Below are 13,040 nucleotides of genomic sequence, written 5' to 3' on the forward strand. Positions count from 1 at the left end.
TGGTTCACTGATGAACATGTGACCTAATTAATGTCAATGAGAGTTTAACCTGGGAAAATCTTCTTGGGCACCCTTTAGAAATAAGCAATTTTATCTACTTCTATATAGGCCTAGCATCATTTTAGAACTGAGTATAACGGTTTTATTTCAATTATTTACTCTCACTCAACAAATCACCCTCTAAAACTTAGTGGCTTAACAAAGGAATCCTTTTATTTTCTCATGATTCTCTGAGTCAGGGGTTCTGTCAGGCACAGTGGGAATGGCTTATCTCTGCTTACTAATGTCTGGAGCTCTCATCTGGAGGGCTTAACTATGAGAGATGGCTTAACAGGGGCCTTGTGTTTGGAACCATGCTTCCAGCTCCAGCCCAGTTTTCTCAGTTCACCTTCAAGTGGTCTCTGTATGTAGCTACCTTGGGCTTCCTCAAAGCATGGTATGCTTGAGGTGGTAAACTTTATTTCATGACAAATGGGTCACCAAAGGGAATATTCCAATAGAACAAGACATGGTACATTCAACATTGATATAAGCATTTATTAATGCTCTGAATCATGTTTTCTGATATTCTTCTGACCAAAATAAGTCACACAGTGAAGCCCAGGGTCAATATGGAAGGGGATAAAGCAAGAGCTTGCATACTGGAAAATGAGATTCAATTGTGAAGAGGGGCACTAATATATCAAATCTACTACAGGGTTGGACACTGAGTTTCTCACAAAGATGATAAGCCTTCTTCAAGCTCCTTCTTAGAGACTATAGGTAAGTGGTAATTACTAGATCAGGAAAAAAAAAGCATAGCAGCCACCAAAACTTTGCTACAGCTAAAAGATTGCTTGTAGATACAAAGAAAGCACTCCCTTGGACCCTTTGAGAAATAACTAGATGATATTATGAATGGTACTAATTTCTTACTTGAGTCTGATGACATTGTAATTTGGGTGTAAATGGTAATATAACTTTCGTTTCTGGTTAAGTTCTGGCATGGTCTGGACTTAGGAATTACAGAGAATAATGAGAACAGAAATAATAATAAATACATGGTATTTTAAAACCCACACTATTTCCTTAGCTTTCATCCAGTTTCTCCACACAACGTTTGAATCATATACAAACAGTGTTTCTTATAATATTTTAGAGCAAACTAACCAAATAGAATATAGGCTCTTCATAGGAAGAGTACAAAATTTAACCTGTGATTTAAAAAATTCTAATAACCTCCACCATAGGGACTGAGTTATACTAAAGTTTATCAAAGAAAATATCTCCTATGTCTTTTTCATAAGTCCAATGTTGGTTATCAGGATTCTCCAGAGACACAGAACCAATAAGAGATATATACACATAAAAATATTTATTATGAAGGGTTGGCTTACACAGTTATAGAGTCTGAGAAGTCCTACACACTGCCGTCTGCATGGTGGAGGTGTGGGAAAGCCGGTGTAGTTCCAGTCAAAACCTGAAGGCCTGAGAACCAGGGGAACCAATGGTGTAAAGTCCCAGTTCAAGTCTGAAGGCTCAGGAACCAAGAGCATAATGTTTGAGAGCAGGAGAATATGAATGTCTGGGTTCAAGCAGAGAGAATAAATTCACTTTCCCCTGCATTTTTGTTCTATGTTCTATAATCTTTTTGTTCTATGTTCTTTTTGTTCTATTAGACCTTCAATGGATTAGATAAAACCCACCTGCATTGGTGACAATGATCAGTTTACTCAGTCTACCTATTCAAATCCTAATCTCTTTCAGAAACACACCCAGACACAGACACACTCAGACACACCCAGAAACACTCACAGACACACCCAGAAATAATATTTTACCAGCTATTTTGGCATTCCTTAGCCCCATCAAGTTGACAAATAAAATTAACCATCTCATTAGTCAATGCTTCACAACCTAGTTTTCTAAGAAGAAATACTTCTTAAAAACTTTGATTTAGAAGTTTATCATCTGTCCTTTGCCCTTAACTACTCTCACCAATAAGAGAAAACTCAAAATTAATCTCTTCTACCAGTTGCAGGTGACAATGGCCTATCTCTTCAAAAAAACAAAACTCATTAATTTACAGCTCAGATGGGAAGGTAACCTGCACCTCACTTGATGATATTACCACACGTTTCAAAGACATCCCTCTGAGAAAAGTGGTCTGCTTGATACCAAAACCTCCCATCAGAGGGAAATGTTAAGAAGAAAGTGCCCATCTAAGCATGGGAGAAGAGAAGATTGGAATTTTCTGTAGAAGATAGGGTAACTCCTACTCTAGATTTGCTTTCTTATTCTTTGCACCTCGAAAACTCTCTTTTACAACTTAGTTGGGCCCAATATTAACCACTTGATTTGTTCTAACTCAAGTTGAACCACAACAAAGAAGTACAAGACCACTCTAATAAAAGTGAATACAAAACTTTCTCCTATTATTATCAATCCTCTTTAGCAGAAAAAAAAGGACTTTGATTTTAGTCAAGCAACAAATTTTTGCTGTACATCTAGTATCTACTAGGTGCTAGGATTACCAGTGTGAGTAAGACAAAATCCTTACTTAAAGATTTACACTTATGGGATCAGAAGGTGCAAGGAGTTAGGGGGGAAATGGTAAATACACATGCAAATAATCATATTTCATGTACTAATTCGTGCTGTAAAGAAGATAAAGTGATGATATTATAGCAAGCAACTAAGGAAAGGAAGATGAAATGAAACAAGATGAAAGCAAGTGCTTGGGTAAATGAAGGGGAAACTGCTTCAGCTAAAATGGTGAGACTCCCCATCCTGAGATCAAAGAGTTGGTAAATAGCTAATCTGAGGTCACAGATAGGCAGACTGGGGCTACCATCTAAATCTTTTGGCTCTATGAGATTTATAGTGACTTTATAATTTATTATTGTTATCACTTTGTTAAATTAACATTTGTTAAGCGGAGCACAGGGTGCTAGGTGGTGAGTCGTGGTTCAACAACATACCTGAAGAAAAGCTGAAATAGATGAAATTTCCAACTGACAGTGTAAATCACCTGAAAATTTTCCCTGAAGAAACCTTTATCTCTTGTGGGTCCAAGGCTGAGATTTATGAAGGCCAAACCCAAAGTCTCATCCTGCATGTGGTTGAATTATAATACAAGTTGAATCCCCAATCTTGCAAAGTACGTACTGTTAAAGTGAAGTTATTGATTGATAAGGAATGACATCCTGAAAAGTGGAATGAGGAAATATATGAAGATCCCAATGAAGCTGGGGATGTAAAGCCCCTAAATTCCGATGATTCTTATTTGCCTATAGAAGAAGACTCTCCAACTTTGTCTGATGAAGTCAACTGTTTTGTTTGAAGATCTGTAATGGTCTCCCCTGGCCTTGCCAGACACTGTTGTTTCTAATTAGGATCCACTCCCACTATCCCGCATTGTTTCTAGATCTATATCTAAGTACCAGCAGGTCCCAAAGGTGAGGTAGGAAGTATCATCTATGAGAAAGGGTGCTTACACATCAAAATAACTACATGATGTTTCTAATTTATACAGACAGAAATCTGGGTAACGTGGGATAGATGTTAAGAAGGTGGGATGACAGTGGAAGGAAAATAAAGTTAACACAGGTCAAATGTATTGATATGGGCCAACTAGGCAGGAATTCTGGATTCAAAGTTTTAGATTAAGGAATTCTAGATTGAAAATTTTAAGTTGGGGAATTAACTGCTTGGTTGGTTGAAAAATGGATCAAAAAGTTATCTTCTACTAAGTAAAAATGAAATCTGAGATCAGAGAGTTGGTAAATAGCTAATCTGAGGTCACAGATAGGCAGACTGGGGCTACCATCTAAGACTTTTGGCTCTATGAGATTTATGGTAGACTTTATAATTTATTACTGTTGCCACTTAGTTAAATTAACATTTGTTAAGCAGAGCACAGGGTGCTGGGTGGTGAGTCATGGTTCAACAGCATACCTCAAGAGAAGCTGAAATAGAGAAGTTTATCACTCATGGATCTTGGAGAAAGTACCAAGGATGCCACAAGATGCCACTTGGGGAGGTAAAGGGAGAGACAGGACATGGGGTACATGCCTTTAATAGGGTCTGTGTGTGGAGCACTTTGAGGTTCCCAGATTGGAACCAGACATCAATTCAAACCAAAAGAGCAGAGTTTGGGTCATCTCCAAGGGGGTCTTACCTAAAGGATGGAGAAAAATAGAGGTGCTAGAAGGCAGGGGAGACTGTTGATCACAAGGTCTGTCAGAGAAGTCTACCAGGAACTCATATTGGCTTGTGACTCCACAGTGGCTATGGAGAACATCTGCTCACGTGAGAGGCTGATGTCAGTTTAAGGTCCCTGAAGGTTGCCTGGCCAAACAAAATGGTTGCCAAGCCAACAATACCATGAAGAAGCTGAGCTAATTGTCAATTGCCAGTTGAGCTAATTGGACAATTGTCCAAATGTGGATACTTCTGAGAGTAGAAAGGAGATCTATTAATATTTACTTCGGAATAATAGGCATAGATAGGACCATCTTTGTTGAACCAAGACATGTAGTCATACTATCTTTAGTGAAACAAAATACTATGTTATTCTTTTTTTTTAATTAAAAAATATTTATTTATTTTTGAGATAGAGAGAGAGAGAGAACAAGTTGGGGAGGGGTAGAGAGAGAGAGAAGGAGACACATATTCTGAAGCAGGCTCCAGGTTCTGAGCTATAAGCACAGAGTCTGATGAGGGGCTCAAATCCATAAATCCATGAGGTCATGACCTGAGCCGAAGTCAGACACTTAACCAACTGAGCCACACAGGTCCCCCAATACTATGTTATTCTTTATAAAATAAGAAGGTGATAATAGCTTAAAGACAGTATTTATCTCTGGAGGTATTCAGATCTTTCACATATATTATTTAATTGATTTTCTTGAGGAGAAAAGAATTTCTCACAAATAAAAGACTTGTTCTAAAAAAAAGGCAAAATAATTCACAAAGATTTGAAGAAACACCCTTATTTTACAAAGCCAGTATGAAAACTTTAAAGACTCTTTAAATTAAATACAAAGAATTTAAAGAAAATAAATATAAACAGAAAATCAGTAAATATTTACTAAGTACATAACAATTGCTGGGTTTTGGAAGACAAAGATGAATAGAAGGCCATTGCCCTGGAGAAGCCCTATTCAGCCAGCTAAAGAATACTGCCTAAAATCTTAAAACACTTGCTATGTGTCAAGAAGAAATAAAGACAATGGGTGGTTTCTGCCTTTTGCATCCTCTGTTATATAACCCCAAAGTGGGAAGACTTTGGCTATCGATGGGTGTGACTGCTGATTGGCTGCTTGTGCTACTGCTCCCATAATGTCCACGAGTTCCTGCAAAAGTAATATAATTATTCCCATGACCTTCATCTTTACAGCAATGTTTTGAAGACAGAGGACATGCAGAGGTGAGCACTATTTTGAGAAAGCTCTCTATAGGCAAACCTTGAGGATAAAAACTTATCTGGGTCCCTCCAGACTCCAGCTTTATTCTTTTCTTCTCTGCTGGGGAGAATAACCAGTAGGTACTTCTAGAATCCTTGTCTATTATGAAACCTTACCCTCAGGGACAAATTTGATATATATCCAATTGAATCAACTGGTTTCCTGTCCCTGGTTATTTTCATTAAAAAACATACTACTGATTGCTAAAGGAAGGCTTTTCCCTGGTTGGAGGAATTTCAGAAATCTTGGAGGGATAATGAATGAGCAGTTCTGAGAGGCAAGGTGCCTAGTCTGATGAAATGCAAAGCCTACAGAAGGGAAGATTAAATTCAAGACATTCCAGGGAAAAGAGCAGTCTAAATACTGAGTCCTCAAGGGATGGCTGAGTCTGTTGGGAGATGGGCATTGGGATAGTAGTGGAGATAAAGTAAAAGGAAATCAAGGTTGGCATTGTGAATAATTCCACTGTCTTCTCTTTATGACCACTTTAATGCAGCAGTTGGTTCTGAAAGTTTTCTAAGTCAGTCAGCAAACTGGCTTGTCTAATAAATGCAGAGTTATAAAGAGCTGGTATTTATTTCTCAAGACGGCAATGAGGACCCAAACTTCAGAGACATGTTACCCCATTCATTCCTTATTGACAAGAGATAATGAACTGAGACCTTTAAGGCAACTGGGGAAATAGCAGCCTGCCACAGCCTGTAAACCCAGAGGCTTCTAGTTCACAAATTATCTGTGTCACCAACCTGGCCTGACTTCCTGCACATTATATAACTCAATTATCTTCATGTGTAAGTGGGGGAAACAGTAGAAATCCAATCAGAGTGCGGTTGTAAAGATTTCTTTTTTTTCTTTTCTTTTTACCAAGTGTAGTAGTGAAAGTGCGCTGAGAAAAGTCAATATGCATTTGTCAATTGGCTTGAAATGAAAGAGAGTCACAGTGGGAAGACTGTGGTGAGTTGTAACCTGCCCGTTCTTCCACTTCTGTGAAGTAACAGCCCGAGCAGTGGGGGAGGATGGTCCAATAAACACCCTGATGATCGCACCTCTTCCTTGCAAATCACTCAAATGAAATCTCCCAGGTAGACGCAGTTAAGAGAAAATTGCCAAAAGAAAAGGGCAAATTTGGGGGATGGGAAAGGAGCTCAAAGCACAGCCAAAATAGTTGCATCCATGACATCACCTTTTTTTCATTCACTCTTTCAGGCTTTATTCATTAAAACATTGAATATTTATTGAGTTTCCACCCTGGATCAGGCATTGTGTTGGGCATGTGAACTCAAGAACTCTCCTCAAGCTTACAATGCATTAGAGGAAGATAGGCAATTCAGTGATGTGTCTTGACAAGGAAGATCACAGGATGTTGTGGGAGCCCACTAAAGGAACACTCAGCCAAAACAGTGGGAGGGAGGATCAGGTGAGGCTTCCAGAGAAGGTAATGTCTATCTAACCTGAGACTGAAAGATGAGTATGAGTTATTCAGCAAAAGTTTCAGGAGTAAGGGAGCAGTGGTGCTAGAAGGAGTTTTCACAAAAGGAAGAAGTATGCCCAGAGACCAGAGCCCTTTTTTCCAATATTTGTAGATGGTTTTCTTCTTCTAGTTCTTATGATATCATAAGAAGGGGGACGAATGAAAGTCATTCTGCATTTGTATTCTTAAAAAATGATCAGTTCAATGGTTAAAAGAAAGCCCAATTGCATCTTAATGAGTCAATATTGATTTACTCTAATCAGTCCAGTAAGCTGAGATCCTATAACTATTACCACCCTAGCCTATTCTTTGGTACTTATTTTCAACTACCTTATGTCATAATGGTTAGGGGTGACATAGTGACTATACAAAGCAGAACACATTGAAAAGGCTTTTGAGGGGAGAGCTTCTGCCTCTGAATTTCTATGTTCCCTGCTCAGTATCTAACACAGCAACATACGCTTCAGAAAACATTTGTTCACTTATCAGTGTCCTGACCCAGGTCATGAGAGTACCCGAAAATAAAGAAGAGTAAATATTTGAAAGGTGCAAACACCCAGGAGGAGCTGGTGGGAATGCACACTGGTGCAGCCACTCTGGAAAAAAGTATGGAGTTTTCTCAAAAAAACTAAAAATAGAGCTACCCTACGATCCCAGCAATTGCACTACTAAGTATTTATACAAAGGATACAAAAATGCTGATTCAAAGGAGGCCTTGCACGCCAATGTTTATAGCAGCATTATCAGCAATACCCAAATTATGGAAAGAGCCCAAATATCCATCGACTGACATGGGTAAAGAAGATGTGGCACATATACATATGATATGATATACATATGATATATACATGATATATATGATATATGATATATATATGATGTGGCATATATATATATTTATTTATAGAATAGAATAATAATCAGGGATCAAAACGAATGAAATCTTGCCATTTGCAACAACGTGGATGGAACTAGAATGCATTAGGCTAAGCAAAATAAGTCAATCAGAGAAAGATAAATATGATTTCACTCATATGTGGAATGTAAGAAACAAAACAAGTGGAGCCAAGATGGCAGAACAGCATGGAAGTTTTTTTGCATCTCGCGTCCATGAAATACAGGCAGACCAACACGAAACCATCCTACACACCTAGAAAACTGACTGGAGGATTAACACAACAATCTGCACAACCTGAACCACAGAACTCAGCAGGTATGCAGCACTGAGAAGTGAACTGGGGAAGAGAGAAGGTGCAGAGGGCAGGGAGCTGTTTTTGCTTGCGGAGAGAGGACGGGGATGGGGGGAGAGTTCAGGAAAAGCACCCTGCACAAAAGCAGCTGGAGAGAAAGTGGAAAAGGGGAAACAGCTGCAGGGACGGAACTAAAAAGGGAGAAAGGAGAAAGGAGAGGGTTTAAATTCCATTAAGACTCTGTAAGCAGGGGGAGCGCAGAGTCTGAAACTCCGCAGCTCAATACCTGGTGGTGCTCTGGTGAGAAGGGCGAATCCCCAGGAACAGAGTGGGGTCTGGGAGGTTCTCGGGCCACATGGGGAGAAGCGGTTCCACTGCTGGAAGGACATTTGGCAGAGGCTCTGCGACCACCCAGTCCCTGCAGATCGCAGAGAACAACCACATTCCCTGGTGCTGGAAGAAGGTCATTAAAGGTGAAGCCTGGTGCCAGATGGGTGTTGCGATTTTCCATAATCTCCGAAATGCTGCTGCTACACGTTCGCATGAATTTTCACTGGGGTGGGCTGGCGCCCGGCTGCAGTCTCTGGGCATTGGCAGCAGCATGGACCCGTGAACATTCCTGGGTGGGGCCGGCATCTGGCCACTACTCGGTGAGACCCTCCTGCAGAAGGTCTGAGTGGGTCAAACCTGCAGTCCCTCAGAAGTGAGGGGTCGGGAAAAACAGCCGCACCTGAGATACAACTCAGGAGGGAGGTGCCGCCTGGCAACCTGACAGCTTGGTCACAGACAGTGTAAAAGCGTGGAGTGGACGGAAGCCAGAGACAAAGAATAGGTACGCCATTGTTTGTCACGGAGAGCACAAGTTCCAACACTAGAGACTCTAACTGGTGACGCCATTTCACTGCTCCCGCGCACGCGCGTACACACCTATGAGCACCAAAACAATCCACCCTAGTAAGCTAAGCAGCGCCATCTAGTGGAGAACTGAGCTGTTACATTAAGCCCCGCCCAACTGGGCCAACCAGGCTCTTCAGGAACACCATGAGTCTCTCCGCCTGCTTAGTTAAGGGACTATAAAGTACTTCATAGTTTGACTTCTAGGGGGAAAACAATGTAATTTCAATCATATTTCATTCTCTTCGCTGGTACATCTATTCAATTTTCTTTTTTTTTTCCTTTTTCATTTCTATCTTTTTCTTGAATACAGAAAGAGAAAAATTTATTTTTGTTTTCAATTTTTATTAAAAATATTTTTCTTTATTTTTTCCTACTATATTTTTTACTTTTTGGTAAATTTTTCAAATTCTACTTTACTTGCATCATTTCATTTTATTCTATTTCATTGTATTCATTTTCTCAAATTTTCAAATGTATTCCTTTTTTTATCCCCTTTTTCTCTAATCTATAAAACTCCTTTCAATAACCAGACTAAAACACACCTAGAATCTAGCATCATTTATTTGATTTTGTGTGTATTGTTTTTAATTTTTTTTACCTCATTAATTCCTTTTCTCCCTTCAAATCATGAAACAAAGGAATTCACCCCAAAAGAAAGAGCAGGAAGAAATGACAGCCAGGGACTTAACACAGATACAAGCAAGATGTCTGAACCAGAATTTAGAGTCATGATAAGAATACTAGTTGGAGTAGAAAATAGATTAGAATCCCTTTCTGCAGACATAAAATAAGTAAAAGCTAGTCAGAATGAAATAAAAAATGCTATAACTGAGCTGCAATCTCGAATGGATGCCAGAGAGGCAAGGATGGATGAGGCAGCACCGAGAATGAGCAATATAGAGAACAAACTTACAGAGAATAATGAAGCAGAAAAAAAGATGAAGACCAAGGCAAAAGAGCACGATACAAGAATTACAGAAATCAGTGACTCATTGAAAAGGAACAACATAAGAACCATAGGGGTCCCAGAAGAGGAAGAGAGAGAGAAAGGGATAGAAGAGTTATGTGAGCAAATAATAGCAGAAAACTTTCCTAACGTGGGGAAAGACACAGACATCAAAATCCAGGAAGCACAGAGGACTCCCAGTAGATTCAACAAAAACCAACCATGAGCAAGACATATCATAGTCAAATTCACACAATACTCAGGGAAGGAAAGAATCATGAAAGCAGCAAGGGAAAAAAGTCCTTAACCTACAAGGGAAGACAGATCAGGTTTGCAGCACACCTATCCAGAAACTTGGCAAGCCAGAAAGGAGTGGCAGGATATATTCAATGTGCTGAATCAGAAAAATATGCAACCAAGAATTCTTTATCTAGCAAGGCTGTCATTAAAAATAGAAGGAGAGATTAAAAGTTCCCCAGACACACAAAAATTAAAGGAGTTCGTGACCACTAAACCAGCCCTGCAAGAAATTTTAAGGGGGACTCTCTGAGGGGAGAAAAGAGGAATAAATAAATAAATAAATAAATGAAAAGCAACAAAGACTAGAAAGGGCCAGAGAACACCACCAGAAACTCCAACTCTACAAGCATCATAATGGCAATAAATTCATATCTTTCAGTACTCACTCTAAATGTCAATGGACTAAATGCTCCAATCAAATGACATAGGGTAACAGAATGGATAAGAAAAAAAGATACATCTATATGCTGTTTACAAGAGACCCACTTTAGACCTAAAGACACCTACAGATTGAAAGTAAGAGGATGGAGAACCATCTATCATGTTAAGGGTCAACAAAAGAAAGCCATAGTAGCCATACTTATATCAGACAATCTAGACTTTAAAAAAAGACTGTAACAAGAGATGAAGAAGGACATTATATCATAATTAAGGGGTCTATCCAACAAGAAGACCTAACAATTGTAAACACTTATGCACCAAATATGGAGCACCCAAACATATAAATCAATCAACCACAAAAATAAAGAAATTCATTGATAGTAATACCATAATATAGGGGACATCAACACCCCACTTACAGCAATAGACATATTATCTAGTCAAAAAATCAACAAGGAAATAATGGCTTTGAATGACACACTGGACCAGATGGACCTAACAGATATATTCAGAACATTTCATCGTAAAGCAGCAGAATATACATTCTTCTCCAGTGCACATGGAATGTTCTCCAGAATAGACCACATACTGGGACACAAATCAGCCCTCAACAAGTACAAAAAGATTGAGATCATACCGTGCATAATCAGACCACAACACTATGAAACTTGAAATCAACCACAAGAAAAAATTTGGAAAGGTAACAAATACTTGGAGACTGAAGAACATCTGACTAAAGAATGAATGGGATCAAGAAGTTAAAGAGGAAATTAAAAAAATTCATGGAAGCCAATGAAAATGATAACACCACAACACAAAACCTGTGGGGCACAGCAAAGACGGTCATAAGAGGAAAGTATATAGCAATCTAGGCCTTCCTAGAGAAGGAAGAAAGGCCTCAGATACACAACCTAACCTTACACCTTAAAGAGCTGGAAAAAGAACAGCAAACAAAACCCCAAACCAGCAGAAGACAGGAAATAATAAAGATTAGAGCAGAAATTAATACTATCGAAACCAAAAAGCAAAAAAACAAAAACCAAAAAAACAGAACAGACCAATGAAAGCAGAAGGTGGTTTTTTGAAAGAATTAACAAAATTGATAAAACACTAGCCAGTTTGATCAAGAAGAAAAAGGAGGGGCGCCTGGGTGGCTCAGTCGGTTAAGCGTCCGACTTCAGCTCAGGTCACGATCTCACGGTCCGTGAGTTCAAGCCCCGCGTCGGGCTCTGGGCTGATGGCTCAGAGCCTGGAGCCTGCTTCCAATTCTGTGTCTCCCTCTCTCTCTGCCCCTCCCCTGTTCATGCTCTGTCTCTGTCTCAAAAATAAATAAACGTTAAAAAAAAAATTTTATAAAAAAAAAAAAGAAGAAAAAGGAAAGGACCCAAATAAGTAAAATCAAGAATGAAAGAGGAGAGAGCACAACCAACCCAGCAGAAATAAAAACAATAATAAGAGAATATTAAGAGCAATTATATCCCAATAAAATAGGCAATCTGGAAGAAATGGACAAATTCATAGACACATATACACTACCAAAACTGAAACAGGAGAAATAGAAAATTTGAACACACCCATTACCAGTAAAGAAGTCGAATTAGTAGTCAAAAATAAAAAAAAAAAAAAAAAACAAGAGTCCAGCACCAGATGGCTTTCCAGGGGAATTCTACCAAACATTTAAGGAAGAGTTAACACCTATTCTCTTGAAGCTGTTCCAAAAAATAGAAATGGAAGGAAAACTTCCAAACTCTTTCTATGAAGCCAACATTACCTTGACTCGAAAACCAGACAAAGACCCCACTAAAAAGGAGAATTATAGACAAATTTACCTGATGAACATGGATGCACACATCCTCAACAAGACATTAGCCAACCGAATCCAACAATACATTAAAAAAATATATTCACCACGACCAAGTGGGATTTATACCTAGGATGCAGGGCTGGTTCAATATCTGCCAAAAAATCAATGTGATTCATCCCATCAATAAAAGAAAGGACAAGAACCACATGATCCTCTCAATAGATGCAGAAAAAGCATTTGACAAAATACAACATCCTTTCTTGATAAAAACCCTCAAGAAAGTAGGGATAGAAGGAGCATACCTCAAGATCATAAAGCCATATATGAACGACCCACTACTAATATCATCCTCAATGGAGAAAAACTGAGAGCTTTCCACCTAAGGTCAGGAACAAGACAGTGATGTCCACTCTCGCCACTGTTATTCAACATAGTATTGGAAGTCTTATCCTCTACAATCAGACAACACAAAGAAATAAAAAGCACCCAGATCAGCCAGGAGAAGGTCAAACTTTTGCTCTTTGCAGATGACATGATACTTTATATGGAAAACCCAAAAGATTCCACCAAAAACCTGCTAGAACTGATCCATGAATTCAGTAAA

The sequence above is a fragment of the Panthera pardus genome, unplaced genomic scaffold, assembly GCF_024362965.1.
Source record: "Panthera pardus isolate Hobbes unplaced genomic scaffold, ASM2436296v1 HiC_scaffold_24, whole genome shotgun sequence".
Lineage (NCBI taxonomy): Eukaryota > Metazoa > Chordata > Mammalia > Carnivora > Felidae > Panthera > Panthera pardus.